We start from the raw sequence: 18,880 nt of genomic DNA on the forward strand, positions 1-18,880 counted from the left end.
TGGGGCACTGCTCAGAATAGAGCTGCTGGTGGGGCGCCCCGCTGTGAGGTGGGAGGAGCCGCGGGCATCCCCATCACCCCCCTTCTCCAGCACCACCACCACCAGACAACTTCTTCCTCCTCCTCCTCTGCCTCTTCCCTGGTTTTCTTTGCTTCTGGCTGCGGGGCACAGAAAATTGACTGGCTTTCTGCCCTGGATGGTCTCCCATGAGTGACTCCCTAACCTTCAGTCTCCTCAGCCCAGTCTCTTTTCTCTTCCGGGGCCTCATGCTTGTGTAGACACACACTCAGTCTTTTTGTGCTATCCTCAGAGTCTGAATCTAGCACCCCCGAAGATCACCAAATCCACGGATGCTAAGTCCCTCAGACAGGACGGTGTAGCATTTGTACACTGTGATTCAAATCCTCTCACTACAGCCAATGCGATGCAAATGCAGTTGTAATAGGTGTTGTGCATCTCATTGAAGGAACAGTAACAGAGGGAAGGTTCACCATGCACAAGTCTCCATCTCTTTTCAGTGACTGCATCGTTGATCCCATGGCTACAGAGCCCACAGCCACACGGTATGTGCACAGCTGTGAGTGTACACACATGGGCAAGTGTCCATTTCTCTTGATCCTGCTGTGTTATCTTATCCAACTCAGCCTTGCCGGTGCAGTAAACACCCACTTCATAAACTAATAAACGCTGGTTGAGTGAATGAGTGAAATTGTGTTTGTTATTAAAATTAAAAAAAAAAAAAAAAAAAAAGATTCGGCCCCGCCCCTGCTCCAGGATCGCGGTCCTAGCAGCCTCTCTGCTCTGGGTGATCTGAGGCAGTTTGGATCCCAGTGTACCAGCAGATATTGACGTGGGGACCCTCAGCAGCAGAGAGGTCATGGCCAAGGGACTCACCTGGATTCCCTCCCTCCCTTCCTCTGAGCTCATCCTCCTCACTTCCTCCCTGTGAGGCCTTTGCTGGCAGGTGAGCGGGCAGCAGCTGTGCTGCCGGCAAAGCAAGGGAAATATGTGCAATTTCCTGAGCGGGCGGGCGTACTAGGAGAGCAAGGTTCATAAAGAAAAGGAAAGCGCAGAGCTAAGCCCGGCTGGCAGCCTGCTAACCTCATTTCCTGGGGACCCCAGCAACCTGCAGAGAGCCTCAGGGTCCCGGAGGGCGGATTCCACCGGAAGGATGCTGGGTCATCACAGAGCCTGGCTCCAGAGCGGCCAGGTCACAGGGCCATCTTAATCTCTGAGGAAGCCAGTGCAGGTTTCTGGGGCCCTCAGGGTTTCCTCAACAGCACTTTGTGTTGGGAATTTGCAACTGGTTTCAGCCCTTCAAACTCAGGCTCCCTTACCTAAGCTAAGTGTTCAAACCCGACAGACAAAGACAGCTTAAGAGTTCTCACGCATGCTGCTGAGAAACGTCTTTCTTTCTTTCTTTACCACAGCTCTGACTTTCCACAGCAGTTCCCAGGTGCTGGATAAACCGCAGCCCTGCCTCACAGCTGTGGGGTTGAATCCACAGATTCAATTAATTGTGGGTTAAATGTTTTGTTGTTGTTATTTTTGAGACAGAGTTTTGCTATGCAGATTTGACTTGGAACTCATGGCAATCCTCCTGCCTTAGTCTTCAGAATGCTGAGCCAATGATATTTTTCAAAGTTTGCATCAGGTTCCATTGAGACTGCCCAGCAGCTAAAGGTCCTGCCTCTGAGCTTGATGACCTGAGTTCGAGCCCTAGGGCCCACAAGATGGAAGGAGAGAACCAACCCCTGAACGTTGTCCTCTGACCTCTACATACATGCCTTTAGCATGTGTATGCGCACACACTGTCTAATAAATATGTAATATATAAAACATTAAAGAGTTGCATGAGTGCTGAACACATTGAGGTTCTTTACTGGTCGACCCAACACAACACTGCCTGACAATTATTTGTGGAGCAGTTACTTAGTAGCAAGGACTAGTAGTATAGAGATGATGTAATGTCTATGGGATGCTGTGCCAATTCTATGCCATTTTATGTAAGGGACTTTATAATGATATCCAAGTAAATCTTGGAATAATCTCTGAGGAATTATTCTATGTCTGAGCAAGGGATGGCGGATCTTTCAGTCCAATCCCATAAGCACAGTCTGATGCAGGTCTTTAGAAGTCATGGTTTGTTTCTCTAGGTAAAATTAAACCTTCCCAGTCCCCGAGTTCTTTTCTGGTGTCTCAGTGTGTGGTGGTGGCACATGCCGTGACAACAGAGGAAGCAGATGACCTCTGGATCCTTGTTGGAGACTGATGAAGAGTGGATGGCCTGGGCTACTTTTTGCTCTGCACCTGCGTAGGTGTGATAGGTCAAAGTTTGGTCCTCACATTGTGGCCACTGAACCTTATGGCTGGTCACCTGGGCTGCCTGGGCCCTCTCTTGTCTGGGTCAGGTCCTAGGCATGCTCCTGCCTGCTCAGCCCATGTTGCTTCTCACTGGTGGGCACCTGGGAGATCTTCCATCTTTGTTCTTGGTGGAGACAGTGTGAAAGGCCAAGGATCATGTCAATGCTATCTCCAAACCTATACTTTCCTTTCAATACGACACTCTGTGGGAAATTTCAAATATAAAACACTATTTGAAATGTACAGTTTCAAGTAAATATACAGGTTTTTTATATTTATTTATTTATGGTGGCTAGCTAGAACGAGACCATATGCTTCAGGGGAATTTAAAAATAATTGAGTGAAGAGAACAAAGGAAATGTCATGACAGAACAGAGAGGAACCACAACACCAGGGGACCGGCAATAGTGGGGAGCTGTGACAACCCTTTGTCCTTAAGGGGTGCACACTGGAAAGTGAGTGATGAGAACGTAGCCAGGCAAGATGAACACTAGTCACAAGCTCTGGTAAGCTATGGCTCATGGCCTACAACTTATTTTGTAAATAAAGTTTTATCGGAACATAGCCAAACTTTTTTCCTTACATCCCACACTCTCTGTTGCTACTTTATGATCCAGTTAATAGGAAATAGTGACAGAGACCATACAGCTTACAACACTTAAACTATTCACTGTTTGGGTTCTGTGTAAAGAAAGCCTGCCGATCACTGCTTTTACGTGCTGAAGTATGCCCAGCTCCATTCATTTACTGAGGTTCACTCTTCAGTTCCTCAAAGTGTAACTGTGGTTAGAGACGAGGTAATTTTTACTTGCTTGCTTTTGTTTGTGTAGACAGAGTTCCTTGTATCCCATCCTAGCCTACATGTAGCTTCCCATGTAACTGAGGCTGTCCTTGAACTTCTGACCCTCCTGTTCTCAATTCTTGGGTGTCAGGATTAAAGGAATGTATCCTATAACCAGGCAGGGGTAACATTTAACAATGAGGTCATTAGTGCGGCTCTAGCTCAATCCGACTAGTGCTCTTACAACGAGAAATGAAGACACCAATGTGTCCATAGGAAAGATCCTGGGGGAGACAGAGGGAAAGACAGCCACCTACAAGTCATGGAGAGACACCTCAGAAGAAACCAACCTTGCTGACACAAAGTTTTAACTTAAGAACCGTGAGTGTGATGGTTTGTATATTCTTGGGCCAGGGAGTGGCACCATTTGGAGGTGTGGCCTGGTTGGAGTAGGTGTGTCACTGTGGGTGTGGGCTTAAGATCCTCACCCTAGTTGCCTGGAAGTCAGTCTTCCACTAGCAGCCTTTGGATGAAGACATAGTACTCTCAGCTTTGCCTGTGCCATGCCTGCCTGGATACTGCCATGGACTGAATCTCTGAACCTGTAAGCTAGCCCCAAGTAAATGTTGTTTTTTATAAGACTTACCTTGGTCATGGTGTCTGTTCACAGCAGTAAAACCCTAACTAAGACAGTGAGGAAAGAAATGCGGATTGTTAGAGGCCCTGTGTGTTTGTCACAGTAGCCCTGTGACTGTGGACTATCTGGAGGCAGGTAAGGACTGGTTGGAATAAGCACCCACTGTTCTCTCCCTCTCCTGCAGAGCTGTGGAGAGACCAGTGGAAAGGTTTGCCTCCCAGGGCCCCGAATAGGGCCCAAAGAGCAGAGAATACATGCCAGAGCAAAGAGCAGAGTGGCCAGTGTACAGGAGAGAGGATGTGCTGCCAGTGCCCTGAACTACTTCACTGCCCAACCCTACCAGCCCTTGGGGGTTTGAGGTAAGGTGGCTCCGAGTCCACAACACAGGCTCTGGGAGCAGGTGAGAAACACTGCAGCAAGCTCATCTGAATGCTGCTACAAGCTCCTTTATTACCCTCCATCCACACCCCCATTGGTCCCAAGAAAGCATCTCTTCTAAGCAGCAGTTCCTGATTGGCTGGCATTGTCTACACCAGCAAGCCTTAGTCTCTCAGAAAGTCTTCAAGTAGGTCCTCCTGCAGGAGATGCCTTTGTGGCTGTGTTGGCCCTGGTGTTTACATAGAGGTGGCATTGCTGCCCCTCCTAGAATGATGACCGCTTCAATATGATTGTACATCACACAGTATCAACAGTTTCTTATTCTTGCGAGAGCTCTTCTCTGCTTGATTTTCTTATTTGGTAAGGAAAATCACAGACATGGTAAAATGCTACCAAGAAGTGTTCAGTGGGTATCACTAATAGATAACAACTTAGAAGAAACACCTTTATTACACCCAAGAAAACGGTTAATAACAGAAGTTGTGGGCTGGTGAGATGGCTCAGTGGGTAAGAGCACCCGACTGCTCTTCCGAAGGTCCGGAGTTCAAATCCCAGCAACCACAAGGTGGCTCACAACCATCTGTAATGAGATCTGACACCCTCTTCTGGAGTGTCTGAAGACAGCTACAGTGTACTTACATATAATAAATAAATAAATAAATAAATAAATAAATAAATAAATAAATAAATAAATAAATCTTTAAAAAAAATAACAGAAGTTGTTAACCATACCTTTCCCTATCCCTGCTCAGAGGTCTCCATGGCCTCAAAAGCGTGTATCACTTCTTTCTCACCAGGTTTGAAGGCCTGAATGTTCACATTTATTTATTGTAAAAAAAACTTTATTTGTCCTCTTTAAAATGTCTTGCTTATCACACCTCTGTGTAGGCTTGTTCCTGTCCCCAGAATTTCCTGTAAAGTTCCAGGTAGACTTAAAGTCTTGTTAAGTTAAGGGTGCCTTCGATTGCATCACTTTACAGGAATGGAGTTTCTGCTTCTCCCTCTTTCTGTAATGGTGAGGACAGTGGGTTTAGAGGCGTTACTTGATCTTTCTATTATCAGAGCCTGATAACTGTATCAGAATACATGATCCTGGATACTGATGAGCACAGTCAAGCCCACTATTTCAGCCTGGCTTGCAAAATGTTGATTTTTCTAATCTAATACTCCCTCTATATTTATCAACAAAAATATTCTGTAAGGAAAAACTCCCCCTCATCAACTAGTGACCTTGAAATATAATCTCATTGAAAAGACAAAAGTTATTTTCTTTATTGCTCTCAGAACACTCGGTTGGTAGGACAGATACAAATGGCCATTTTCTTGGTATTATTAAGAACTCGGAGTTTGGGGGCTCACTAGTACACTGTCAGCAGTGGGCTTGCTGAGCAGATATGAGGAGATAATCACTGGCCCCCAAGTAAAAAGCCAAGTGTGCTACTGGTTTGTCACCCCAGTGCTGAGGAGGCAGAGGCACCTGGGTCTCTGGAGCTCAGGGGCCACTAACTGAGCTTAAACAGTGAGCCCCAGGCCCCAGTGAGGGATTCTGCATTAAAAAATAACGTGGACAGTGCTTAAAGAACAACAACCAACTTTGACTTCTGGGGACACACACACACACACTCATACACAAACATACAGAGTTTAAAATTTGTATTTTATGTTTTTAAATCCACCAATGTCAGTATTTATTTAATGCCAAATTCCTCTATCTTCAGCTATTGGGTAATTTGTCAAATTGGTTCTTGTGTCCTTTTGACTCAACACCATTAGCCTTTGATAATGTCCTTGCTTTCTGGCATAGTAAGGCACCCACTCCAATCTGGTGTACCTTTTTCTCCATTAATAAGCCCCAAATCTCTGTCCAGTTTCTCTAGAAAACAGAAGCTGAAGCAAAGCCAGGTACTGAGCCTTTATTGGGAAGAGTTTTGAGGAAGTAAGAGAGGCAAAAATAAAATCAAAGGCAAGGCAGAGAACAAGAGAGATGCCCTCATGGAGGGATATGCCCAGGTTGCCTTCTCCTCTCAGTCAATTGTTTGGCTGCTCAGAGACTTTGAGGCAAGGTCTGAGTTAGCCACACCCCAGAACAATGGCAAGCACCATCTCACTTGCTATTTCCTCCTCTGTATTCTTGAGCTGTGATTCTCAAAAGTACCTCTCCTTACAGCTGGAGGCAAAGCCAGAACATCTACCTGGGTAGTCCAGCCAATGTGCAGTTGAGATGGTCTCTCTCGACACGACTGCTCTTTGTGAGGAGTCAGTGTGTACTAGTAACTTTGTAGCCAGAAGGACAGTGTATTATTGTTAGTACTTTGTAGATCAGGAAAATGGGAATAAATCCAAGGCCCCTGATGTAAGTGGACCACATAAGACTAGGGTAACTCATTGGCTGTTTCTGGTATGTCTGCCTCTTTTGCTACATAGATTCGCATGTGTGCTTAAATCTTACAATATTCAGATTTAATAAGTAAAAACTATCTGCATGCCTTTACTTAGAGGGGAGGGCAAATCCTGTTGTTTGAGGTAGTGGTGTCCCACTGCAGTCTCGAAAGACTTCAACACAAATAAAACTAAATAAAGTTATCGTCCAGTGGTCAAGATCTACACTCATCACCACACACACACACATACACACACACACACATACACACACACACACACACACACACACACACACACACACACACACCGCTGCCTATTTCAGTCCTGCAACATCTGGTTCATTACATCCCAGACCATCCACCCTGGTGGAAACATTTCCACCCAGACTCCAAAACCTTGCATTCAGTAGAGTCTGCTGTGACAGGAAGAGGAAGCTGATCTTCTCCGTGTCTCTATAGGGAACGCGAGTAAAGCCAGTTATATTTTCACTTGCTCTCTGGACCCAGGAATTTTAACAGCAAGAACCAGGTTTGTTCAGTGTTTGCACTCTTTGGAGCAGAGGTCATGCAGAATGACCTTGGTCTGGCCTTTTAGCTGTGCCTTCACCAAGTCACTATCCCCACTTTCAATCTATGAGATTGTCTCTGGGGAATGAGGTGCATGGAAGGCTCTGTGTCTCATGGTTCAGAGCCCCTCCGGGGTAGTACACGGTACTCTTTGTTCTCTGACAGTGCAGTAAAAGATCTCATGAGAACAAGTCAAGTATCCAGTCAGCCCTCAGATGGTAATGCTGGAGCGGTGATGGGGGAAGAAGAGACCACCTATCTCTTGAGAGGTCTGAGAAGGAAGAATTGGCTTTTCTAATGAAATTAGAACGTTTGATATCATCTACTTGTCACCGTGTGGGTAGCTGGCTACCCCCAGACGTAGTACTGTATCCAGGGCTCAGAGTCAGTCCCTGTAGCTTTCATGTATTCATTTAACATCACAGTTAGAACGGCTTCAATGAGCACGGGCCCTGTGTAGGGACCATTCCTATCCCATGGCTACTTTGATCCCAGGTCTATTCTGTAGGCACCGTAGTGGCCAACAAAAAGGGCTGCCTAATATCACACCGTTCTTCTCTACCCAACCCCATAATCTCATTCATGTATTTCTTTCTGCAGGATTCCTGGCTCTGGATCTTAGTCAGTGCCTCTACCATTGCTGCAGTACAGTCTGTGTTGCTGTAACAGAAGACCTGAGACTGTGTAATTTATAACTAACAGACATTTATTTTGCTAGTGGTTCTGGAAATTGGGAAGTCCACGAGCCCGGGGACTTGATGTGGGCCACTGAACCGGGTCACCCCTGGACAGAAAGTGTTAAGGGAAGAGGTACGCAATTATTCCATGCAGGTGTGAGGGAGTACTGAACTCCCGTCTTCTCAGTAACCCCTTTTTTCTTGATAACAGCCTTGGTCCTTCATGGGGATCCATGGTGCACTCATGACCCAGTCACCTCTGAAAGGTCTGGTCTGCCTGTGCTAGTGACCTGGGGGTTAAATGTGCATAGGGAACAGGTCCAAGGGCAGGGACTGTCTTCCTCAATTGCTCTCTACCTCCTACACATGAATTTTGAGAAACATAGTAAAAGCCATAGCAGCCACCACTTCCAAACATTTAAGGACCAAGAAAATGGATGACTTAACATAGGAGAATCCTGCACTGTATTCCCCCAATGAAAGAACACACCAAACATGTATGACACAGAAGACCCAAAGCCACAGGTTCTCCCATCCCTGTGTATCTCATCTCCCAGAGATAACCAGCTAGATAAGAAATGGAGCAATGACTTGGTGAAGCCTCAGTTAAGTGACCTCCTCAGGTAAACTGCAGCATCAGGACACTGGAAGTGGTATATGGACTGTGGTCTTTTCTTCCAGGTCCCTGACTAGGGAGACAAACCATTTATTACTGTTAAAGGGTCAGAATTTCTACACACTAATCCACTGTACTGCCAGTAGCTCTGTGCATAGCGGAGAGCCTTCTCCCATCCCACCCCACACATTTCCTACAGCCAGTTCTAAAGCCAAGATCTTGCTCTACTGAGTGAATTTACAGAGGCTTCAAGTTCAAGTAAGATCCAAAGGGCTCTCCAGCTTGGCCATGCTTCAGCCTTCCTCCTGCCACTCAGGATTGTGACCCAGCAGGTTTCATGGCATTAGAAATATTCATGGTTGGGAATTTGAATGCACTGAAATAAGAGGCACAGCAGAGAGCTGAGAATGTAGCCCAGTGGTAAAGTACTTACTTAGTGCCCTTGAGATTCAGTCCCCGAACTTCTTAAACTAGGTGTGGTAGTACACCTCTGTCACGCCAGCACTCAGGAAGCAGATACAAGAGGACCAGAAGCTCAATGTTTTATACACATACACATATGCACATGCATACATACACACATTTATACTTACACATATACATACACACATATATGTACATACATATATAAACACACATACATACATATACATATGTGCATGCACTATACATGTATACACACATATGCACATACTCACATGTATATACAATATACATACATATACATATCAATGCACACATATGTACATATACATACACACACATGCATATACCTATATACACACATACATACACACATACGCATATACACACATATATGTACACATACATACACACATATGCACATACATACACACATACATATATAATACAGCACACATACATACATATGTACGCACAGAGAAAGAGAGAGAGTCAGAGCGTGAGCATAGAATTCTATAGCAAGGCTACTGTACCACAGATGTTCACTGGCATCTGAGTACTGATGGATCTGATGGATCATAGTAGAAAAGCAGTGACTCACTATATAATAAAAATGGTACATCTGGGATTCAGTCTGGTGAAATTCAGAAGGCACTAATGAATGATGTGAACAGGTGGCGCCACTGCCGCTGCACCTCCTTTGCACCACACCACAGACTTTCAACAGAGGAACAATAAAGGAGGGTTGGTGCCTCCTTCCCACAGAAAGAAGTCCTCCTGAGCCCCTTGCTATTAGGGATAAAGGAAAAAAAGTCACCATGTCAATAGGCACATGGACAGTGTCAGGTACCACAGCTGGACTAGCAGCTGTGCTACAACTGGTTGGCACCTGGGTCGGGTTACAGTAATCCACCACCGTCCACCAGAGGCTGAAAAGAGGAGGACGTGATGGGAGCTGGTGCATCCTTTTTCCCGAGTGAAAGCTGCACTGTTCTCTGGAGCGCCTCTTACAACACAGCTTTGCTTCTGGCTTACCACCTTGGCAAGGACAAAGGGTAATCTCCCCACGGCCCCGCGGATGGAAAAACTACCTTTACCATAGAAGAAGGGAACCGCCATAAGGACTCTGTTATGTATACTCATCCAAGCCATGCATTCTACGGAGGATTTTAACTAAGAACTAGAGGAACAAAAGGTGGTTCTCATTGAACATTTATTTATACTAGCGAAAGGAAATAGGTCTGTTCTCGAGAAAGATAATTCAGGAGTTCCTACTGATGTTTCCAGACAAAATGTAAAATTACATTCTCAACTTGTGTGGATTTTGTCCATCTCTCGTCTTGTTTCAATTCATTTAAAATTTCTGGGTGTGTATGTTGATGTGTGTGCTGGTACACATGTATGTGTGTGCGCACTGACAAATGTGCATGCTGTACATGGGGGCCAAAGGACACCCTCAGCTGTTGGGTGACACAGGGTTTCCCACTGGCTTAGAGCTCACTCAATAGGTTAGAGTGGCTGGCTGGAGAGCCCTGGAGATCCACCCATCTCTGCTCTGGGCTGGGGATTTCGAGTTTGATGCTATGCTTGGCTATTTCTATGTGTGTTCTGGGGAACTGAACTTGGGTCCTCATGCTTACAAAACAGACATTTTCCTGATGCAACTGTCTTCTCCGGCCCTGAGTCTTCTTTTAGTTCTGAAACTCTAGGTTCATAATTACATTAGCAACAGCATTTCTTCATACATTCTGCCATGTTATAGGATAGTTTAAAAAGGACAGTAGCTATAGTGTCCTCTCTGCACTAGGCTGTACCACTGCTCATTCATATCTGATGCTGAGCACTGCAGAATATACACCTGCCCATTTGAACTCAGACTCAGTGACTTTCTCTGACCAATAAAACGGGAGTTGGAGTTAGAGTGATGCAGGTCATTTCCAGGAAGAAGGCTTAACAGCCCGAGTATCTTTTCTCTTTGCCTCAGTGACTGGCTTTAAACTATCTCAGACAGATGCTGTTTCCAAAGTTTGGGTCACAGGGGAAGGATGATGTGGGGTGGGGTGGAAGCCACATATAATAAAGAGGCAGCCCGAGGCTGTGGAAGGCACCATCATTTGGGTTTATTTGGCACTATAGCATAGCATCACCCCGCCTGGCCTGATCCTCATGCTGCTCGATACAGTTTAAGATTTCTTTTTCATGTTCTTCTCAATCCTTAGGATGAAGAACTTTCTGTTACGCTGCTATTTCATGGAGCTGTCCACACTAACTCCTCCCCTCCTCTTAAACCACTAACCTAATACTGGTATTGCCATTTCTTTTCACTGGGTTGTTGTTGAGAAAGAGTCATAGATGTGGAGTTGCAGTGCTGGAGGCTAGATGAACTTGGGATTTTGCTCAATGCTCCAAATCTCTCCCTGTCAGGCTGGCATCTTTCTGCATCTTGACCAGCACCTTGTGACAGGGTGAGTCTTCAGTCTCAACAGTACAACTCCTGAGCAGGTCCTGGATATCTGCCAATCTGATGGGGAAGGAAGATGGCTCAGCTGAGCCTCCATCTGTAATTCATGCATGGTCTGAGAAAGTTGAGCTTCTTACCATATAATTTAATGGCCATTTGTGTTCCTCTCATGGACTATTCTGATAGTCTGCCCATTTGGGGTGGCTGGCAGCTTTCTTCTTAAATTTCAGAAGCTCTATATTCCTTAGAAATACTCATATTTAGTCTATGATATCACTGGTTTTTAGCGGATGAAATGCAAGGAACCATGAGAAATCTAGCATGATTACTGATGCACCCCCCCCCTTGACCCAGTAACTTCCAGAGGCACTGGACTTGACCTTGCTGAGCTGGTGAACTACAAGTTCATTACTGCTCTTTTCGTTATGAAGAAATAAGTAAGTAAATAAATAAATCCTTAGCCTTAAGGCAGTCAGCTTTTTGTTTATGTATTGCTTTGGTTGCTTGAAGTTTTCATATATATTCAAACTACTGTAAATATGTATTTAAATGCTTTCTCTTTTACAAAGCAGGTCAAATATCTATCCTTTCCTTTGCCTCTGTCATTCTTCTCCTCCTCATTTGCCTCTTATTCTATCTTCCATTCTCCTCACATAACAATTTAAAATGCAGGCTCTGATGCAAAGTCTAATGTGAATTTCTCAGTGCACAACAAATGAGTTCTCTGGTGGCGTAGTTTAGTTTGACTATGTCCTCCACAAGTGCTGGGAACCTAGTCTTCATGACGGTGTCCGTCAGGCAGAAGTAGATTGCCTTCATGGTCCAGCCACGGGTGAAGGAATTAATGGATCCGTGGGTTACTGCAGAAGTGGCTTTAGGGTAAAATGAAGCTCTCATTGGCACACTTGCTGTCTCGCTCCGTCTTGTGTCAGGTTAAGATGCTTAGAGAAAGCCCTCGCCAGGGAGTGGTGTCAGCCTTCAGAACAACAAGCCAAATCAACTCTGCTCTTCACAGTCTACCCACTCTGTGCCACAAAGAACAGATGTAGATGCTGGGACGTATAAGGGGAAGACAAGTGGTCAGAGGGTTTCAGTCTGCTTCTTGTCCTTCTTTTAGGAGCAAATACACTGAGATAAAAGATAGGTTATGCAGCACTGGGGACAGCCTGGCTGCTGACACTATGCCACGTTCCATGGGAACTTTGGAAATGATCAAGGTATGAACAGGCTGGGCCCTACCTGTTTTCCTGTCCCTGATCAAGCTCCCTGGGTTTTTTAAAAAAATCTTTGACTCTTATCCTTTCACCCATATGAACCATATCTTTCTCCCTCATCTGGGTGAGCTTGCGTATTTCAAGACATCTGTGGTGTGTGTGTGTGTGTGTGTGTGTGTGTGTGTGTGTGTGTGCTTCCTCACTAAGGGGGTACAGGTGCTGCTGCACACTGGGCTGGAGGGATGAAGCAGAGCCCAGAACAAGTGGGGTCTGGAGGATCTTAGGCCTGCTAGGAGTGAGTGCTGGGGTAGGGGCTTCTCTGAGGATTTTAGGGTTACCGTTCTCTTAGATGATACTCAATGGAAGAGCTCTCTTAGATGATCTTGAGTGAAACATCTGGTGCGAATATCTTTATTAGGGGTGGGCTTGTACACATTTTTTTCAGGGTATCCAAGGGCTAAATATGAACCTTGGAGAGTGGGCAGGAGTTTTCAGGATGAATGTAAAATTATTGGCTAGAGCTTAGTGAACGATGAATGCGTGGTGAATGCGTGAATGCGTTTGTATGGAGAGGCATTCCAGCAATCTCAGGTACTTGCTGGGCGGGTTCTTACTGGGAAAGAGGAAGTTGCCAAGAACTACTCAGCCTTCCCCAGGTAGAGGGTATGTGTGGGGTGGTCAGGCTCCCCAGACAAGGGGAAGCCCTGCTGGTAAAGGGAGTCCTCCATTTTGTGCCAAGCTCAGAGGAGCTATCTGGTCATGGGAGACTGTGACCTTCATTAGCAAGGTTTCCCTACAGATACCATGTTCAATTTAGGATTGTGTTTAGCATATCATCTAGAAGATCCTAAATTCACTCCTCGTCTGTGGTCTCTACCCAACAAAAATGAAAGCACTGGTACTTAAGAATTTATATCCTAAGTCATGTATTACAATGCCATCTGCAGTGTTAAGAGCTGACCTGCCTTAGTTAGGGTTTCGTGATAAACACCATGACTGAAAGCAACTCGGGGAAGAAAGATCTCTTTTGCTTGCACTTCACATCACAGTCCATTACTGAAGAAGGTGAGGGCTGGAACAGAAGCAGAGGCTGTGGAGGAATGCTGCTTGCTGGCTTGCTCCTAATGGCTTGCTCAGTCTGCTTTCTTATAGCTCCAAGGACCACCATTCAGAGGCGGGCACTGCCCACAGTGAGCTTGGCCCTCCTGTATCTGTCATTGAGTATCACAAGCTTGCCCACAGACCAATGAAGTGGGAGCATTTTTCTCAGTTGAGCTTCCAAAATGATTCTAGCTTGTATGAGGTTGACAGAAAACTACCATTCTTGTTTGTGTGGCACTTGGGATAAAACCCAGGGTCTTTTCCATTCTGGGCAACCAGTTTACCACTGAGTCCCATCTCTAGCCCAGTTTTTACTTCTTGTAAGAAAATTTTACTTATAATAATGTGTGTGTGAGTGTGTGTGCATGTGTGTGTGTAAGTCTATATGAGTGTGGGCGCACATGTACCACAGCAGATGTGTGGAGCTCACAGGGCAACTTGGAGACAGTTCTTTTCACTCTGGGTTACAGGGATTGAACTCACATCATCAGGTAACTGATAGACCATCTCATTGGCCTCAATTCCACTTCGAGGCTCTGCAACTGGAAACAGGAATATTTCTCAACAGGTCAACAGGTCCAGTAAACGCTGGTGCTTCCGGACCATGGGCATTGTGTTGCTTCCTCATGATGAGCAGAAGGATCTACTGTCTTGAAAAGGTGGCAAGACCCATATACTGCACTTCAAAAGCTGCTGTAGGAAGATGGACACTGTTCGCACGTGTGTGTGTGTGTGTGTGTGTGTGTGTGTGTGTGTGTATGTGTGTGTCTGCATTTATGTGTGTACTTATTTTAAAAAACAAAGAAACAAACATACTTACTTGAAGTCTGCAGACTTTTTAAAAATGTATTTATTTATTCATCCTTATTTATGTGCACACATGTATGTCTCATGTGTGCACATTCCCTTGGAGGCCAGAAATGGTATCAGATCGCCTGGAGTTGGAGTAATAGAGAATATGAGCTGCCTGATGTGGGTGCTGGGAATTGAACTCCAGCCCTCTGGAAATCCAAGTTATCACTTCAGCTGTTATGCTACCAATACTGTTCTTCTTATTATAGTAATATACATTAAAACAAATAATACTATAATAACACCATTATTATTTGAAGTAAGCAGTGACAGATATGTAGGGAGAGATGGTCTTGGACTGTTACTACTGAGGGTAGTGTGGCAGAAGAGAAAAATGAAAGAGGAGACAAAATTGCTACTTTCTGCAAAATGGAAACATTATTTATGGTAAAAATTAAAATGGAAATGTGGAAATTAGCATCCTAAGTTATAGCTATAATATTATAATGAATATGGAAAAGTTATACAGGAGTGTGGAAAAATTAAAATATTGATTTAATTACATGAGTAGAGCTTGGGCAATTTTTATCTAAGACTCTGTGGCTATTTCAATGTTGTTTTTCCTAGCAACTATTTCAACAGGAGCTCAGTATAGCTCCCGGCGCACAGATACTCAGTAGACGTCAGATGTTGCTGCAGATGCTTTATTTTGAGGCCAGCTTCCCAAGCAGCTTCATGTTCTTGGACTCCTTCCAGCCGCCATGGCTCCTCACCGCAGCCTCCATGGTTCCTCTCTCTATTGCTGCAAGGCTAGCCAACAGCCTTGTTTACAGAGGTGTCTAGTCCTGTGATGCTAAACTCACTGCCTCGAGCATGGCAGTACTGAGGTGTGGGGTCTATTCTGAATTATCCCGGTGACCCCTTGTAAGCACAGAGATCTCTGTGAGGGGGGAGGCAGGAGCCAAAGCTAGGTGGAGATGCCATGCTGATGGGAGAAGGCTGGAGCAACGTCCACGAGCTAAGGACGATGGGCAGCATCTGGGAGCTGGAGAAAGAAGGAATGGTCTCCCTTGAGCTGCAGGAAGATCCCTAACAATACCTGTATCAGCCGCTTTTCTCCTTGCTAAGGCAAAGAAGCAATTTAAGGAAGCAAGGGTTTATCCAGACTTACAGTTAGAGGAATACAGTATGCCATGGTGGAGAAGTCATGGTGGCAAAAGCTAAATAGGCTGGCTGGTCACATTACATCAGCAGTCAGGAAGCAGAGAGTAAAGAGGAAAGTGGGGGTAGGGGAACCTCAGTCACGTACTTCCCCCAGCAAGGCTCCACCTCCTAAAGTTCCCATAACCTTCTCAAACAGGGCCACCAACTGCAAGCTAACACAAGTACCTGAACCTGTAAGGGGACATTTCACACGGAAACCACACCTGACCTGCTGTGACTTGTTTTAGACAGGCTGTGAGACTGTAAGAGGCTCTGTTCTTTCAAACTACAAAATCTTAACAATCTTTTACATGACCCAGAGCAAACTGATACAGGAAGGCTGGTTAAAACGTGTCTTGGTATTCCAGTTGCCTGTATAACTCCATCTTTCATGATTAACGACACTAAGTACCACATTGCTTTCTGTCTGAATTCCTGTGTGACAGAATCCCAGTTTCTTCTCGGGCAGATGAATGCCCGGGGAAACCTGCAGACAAGGTGTATGCTCGAGAACACAACAGCACACACACATATTTACATATGTACAAATGACAGAAACAAGGATACGGGAGGAAATGAGGCAAAATATTAGCAGTCGTGGAAAGATTAACTTGTTTTTTTTTTGTTTTTTTTTTGTTTTTTTTTTTTGTTTTTTGTTTTTTTTTTGCCTCGGGCTTATAAGGATATCTCCAACAAGCAGTTATTACTCTGATACAAAAAAAAAAAAAAAAAACCCTTAATTTTAATTGGTTAGAGATGAGATCGTCTAAGTATTTATACCATTCTCTGGTACTGCAGAAGTAGTCATGGGGGCTCGAGAGGTGGTGGTGAAGTTTGTGAGTGGATAAGATTCGGAGTAGGGCCTGGAGAGATCTGAATTTGAGGACAATAGCAAGCAGAAGGCATGCCTGGTGAGGCCTGATGTAAGCTGAGAAAAAAATTATGCTTTGCCAGGTGTAATGGTTCAAATGAGAATGGCTCCTGTAGGCTCATATATTTGAATACTTGGTCCCCAGTTGGTGTGACTGCTTTGAAAGGATTAGGAGGTGTGGTCTTGTAGGAAGTACATCACTGGGGCCTGGCTTTAAGGTTTCAAAAGCTCCTGCCATTGCCAGTTCTCTCTCTCTGCCTTGTAGTTGTGTCTCAAGATGTAACATCTCAGCTGCTGCTCCAGTGCCTGCCTGCCTGCTGCCATGCTCCTGTCATGACAGCCATGGTCTCCAACTCTCTGCAACTATAAATCCCAAGTAAACACTTTCTTTTAGAAGTTGCCTTGGTTTGGGTGTTTTATCATAGCAATAGAAGAGTAACAAAGATAGTAGGTTAATAAATAAACCCAATTAACTTAAAGGAAGAATCCATAGAGAATAGAATGAGTATAAAGAAAATATCAAAATGTTACTATTGTGGCTAATTAGTGTTGGATACTGTGCTAGTATGCTCTGTACAGTATCTAATACTACATTACCATATTATGCCCCTAAATTCTTCCAAACACTTTCAGGAGCAATATTCTAGAATTGTCCTATATATGTAGATAAGGAATTAAAAAGAAAACAAAACAGATGTTGGGTAATTTTCCATAAGTAGTAGAATCTGGATTTGAATTTCCAAATCGTTCCAAAGACTGAGTTTCAGAAGTAGGTCAGAGAAGCAGGTGAATAAAGATGTTTAAAGTCTTGTTCTATCTGTGTATTTGCTATTGTGGTGTGACAAAGCAAATACCCACTTATCTCATTGTTCTTCAGGCCTGAAGTCCAGGTGGGCTCATCCAGTTTCTCCTGAAGTCTCAGTCTAGAATCTCGGCAGTGGCCAGACCAGGCTCTTCTCTAGAGACTGCAGGGGAAATCCATTTTCCAACTTTTATGTTGCCCCTCAAAGTCATCCCTTATGGTGGTAGGAATAAAAGTCTTGATCCTTTCTAGTCTTCTAAATTCTTCCCATGTTTCTAAATTCTAAATTCTTTTGGTATTCACTGAACAAGACTCCATTCCTTTCCCTTAACCTTGCCCCACTCTACACACAGTCTTCCTTTTGGTATAAACCATGTGATTGTGGTGGAGTCTCAGCCTTGTGGACCAATCCTGTATTCACAGTGGAGTAGGCTATACTCCTGGGTCATTCTTAGAATTATGACCTTCACCCCCAGGGAGACTTTTGATTTTTGTTTTGGTAAAAAAGAATGGTTAGAGTTTTGATAAGAGAACATACCTTATGGAATAGTGGGTTTGGAGAAACTACTGGGCATTCGTGTCTAGAGGGATGTGAGGTAAGGCAAGAGTGAAAGCAAAGATACCAAGAGGGGGTTCTGCAGCTGGATGGGGGGGGGGCGCAGAGCTGAAAGAGGAAGCCAGATGGGAAAGAGATTATCCAGTGAGCCTTCCGTGGGTTCAGAGATTCATTCTGCAGGACTCTTGGCCTTTTGGAACACTTTCTCCCCAGTATTTCATCCGATCCTCATTCCACAATTTCAAGACAGCTCTCTCTGGCTGACAAATGAGAAAACTTGCATGTCTGCTGTGCCTCCGAGGTCAGACTATGGACCTGTGGCCAAAGCCACCAGATGGGTCCCTTCTTCCTGGACCTCAGTACAAGGACATTAAGTAGCATGGATTTGTGGTCCCGCTGTCACAGTCCTCTGGGTCCCTACCATCTCCCCTTGCCTGGCCTGGGCTCATTCCATTCATCCTAAGAGAAACCAATAGGGGAGTCTGATTGACAGGCATCCATCAGAAGAGAGGAGATGGGAGAAATTCCTCTCGGCCTGAACTCTGGCTTTCTGAGGGGAACTTCAGGGAGGCAGGTCAAGAGTGGCAGCAAGGGGAAGAGTAGAGAGACTTTCTTCACCCTTGTAAGCTATGGAGCAGAGGCAAGGGAGGATGTAACAAGGAATGGAAAGGGTCGAGGAGATGTAGGGTGAGTGGTTCACAGAAGGAGTGTGGATGCTTGCTAATCATAGTAAGCTGGACGTATAGCAGAAAAAATGAGGCTCTGCAGTGACACATGATGAAATCCCAGCTGCCCATACTCCGACACAGCAGAAACAGCCTTTCTAGGGTTTTAGGAGTCAAAGGTTGTAGGTTTTGCAGATGGGTTCGTGTGTCCTAGAATAAGAGCCTACTGCTCCAGAATCAGCCTTTGTGACTGACTAATACTGATGATAGCTGTGAGGGGTGGACCTTGGCGCCTGTCAGAGCAGCAGTTTCTTCCAATGGCCCATGGACAGGCAGCCAGGAAGTCCTAGAGGAATCCTTCCCTGTCTGGGGAAGCAGCTACTGCCCCAGG

Source organism: Mus musculus, chromosome 2 (genome assembly GCF_000001635.26).
Source record: "Mus musculus strain C57BL/6J chromosome 2, GRCm38.p6 C57BL/6J".
Lineage (NCBI taxonomy): Eukaryota > Metazoa > Chordata > Mammalia > Rodentia > Muridae > Mus > Mus musculus.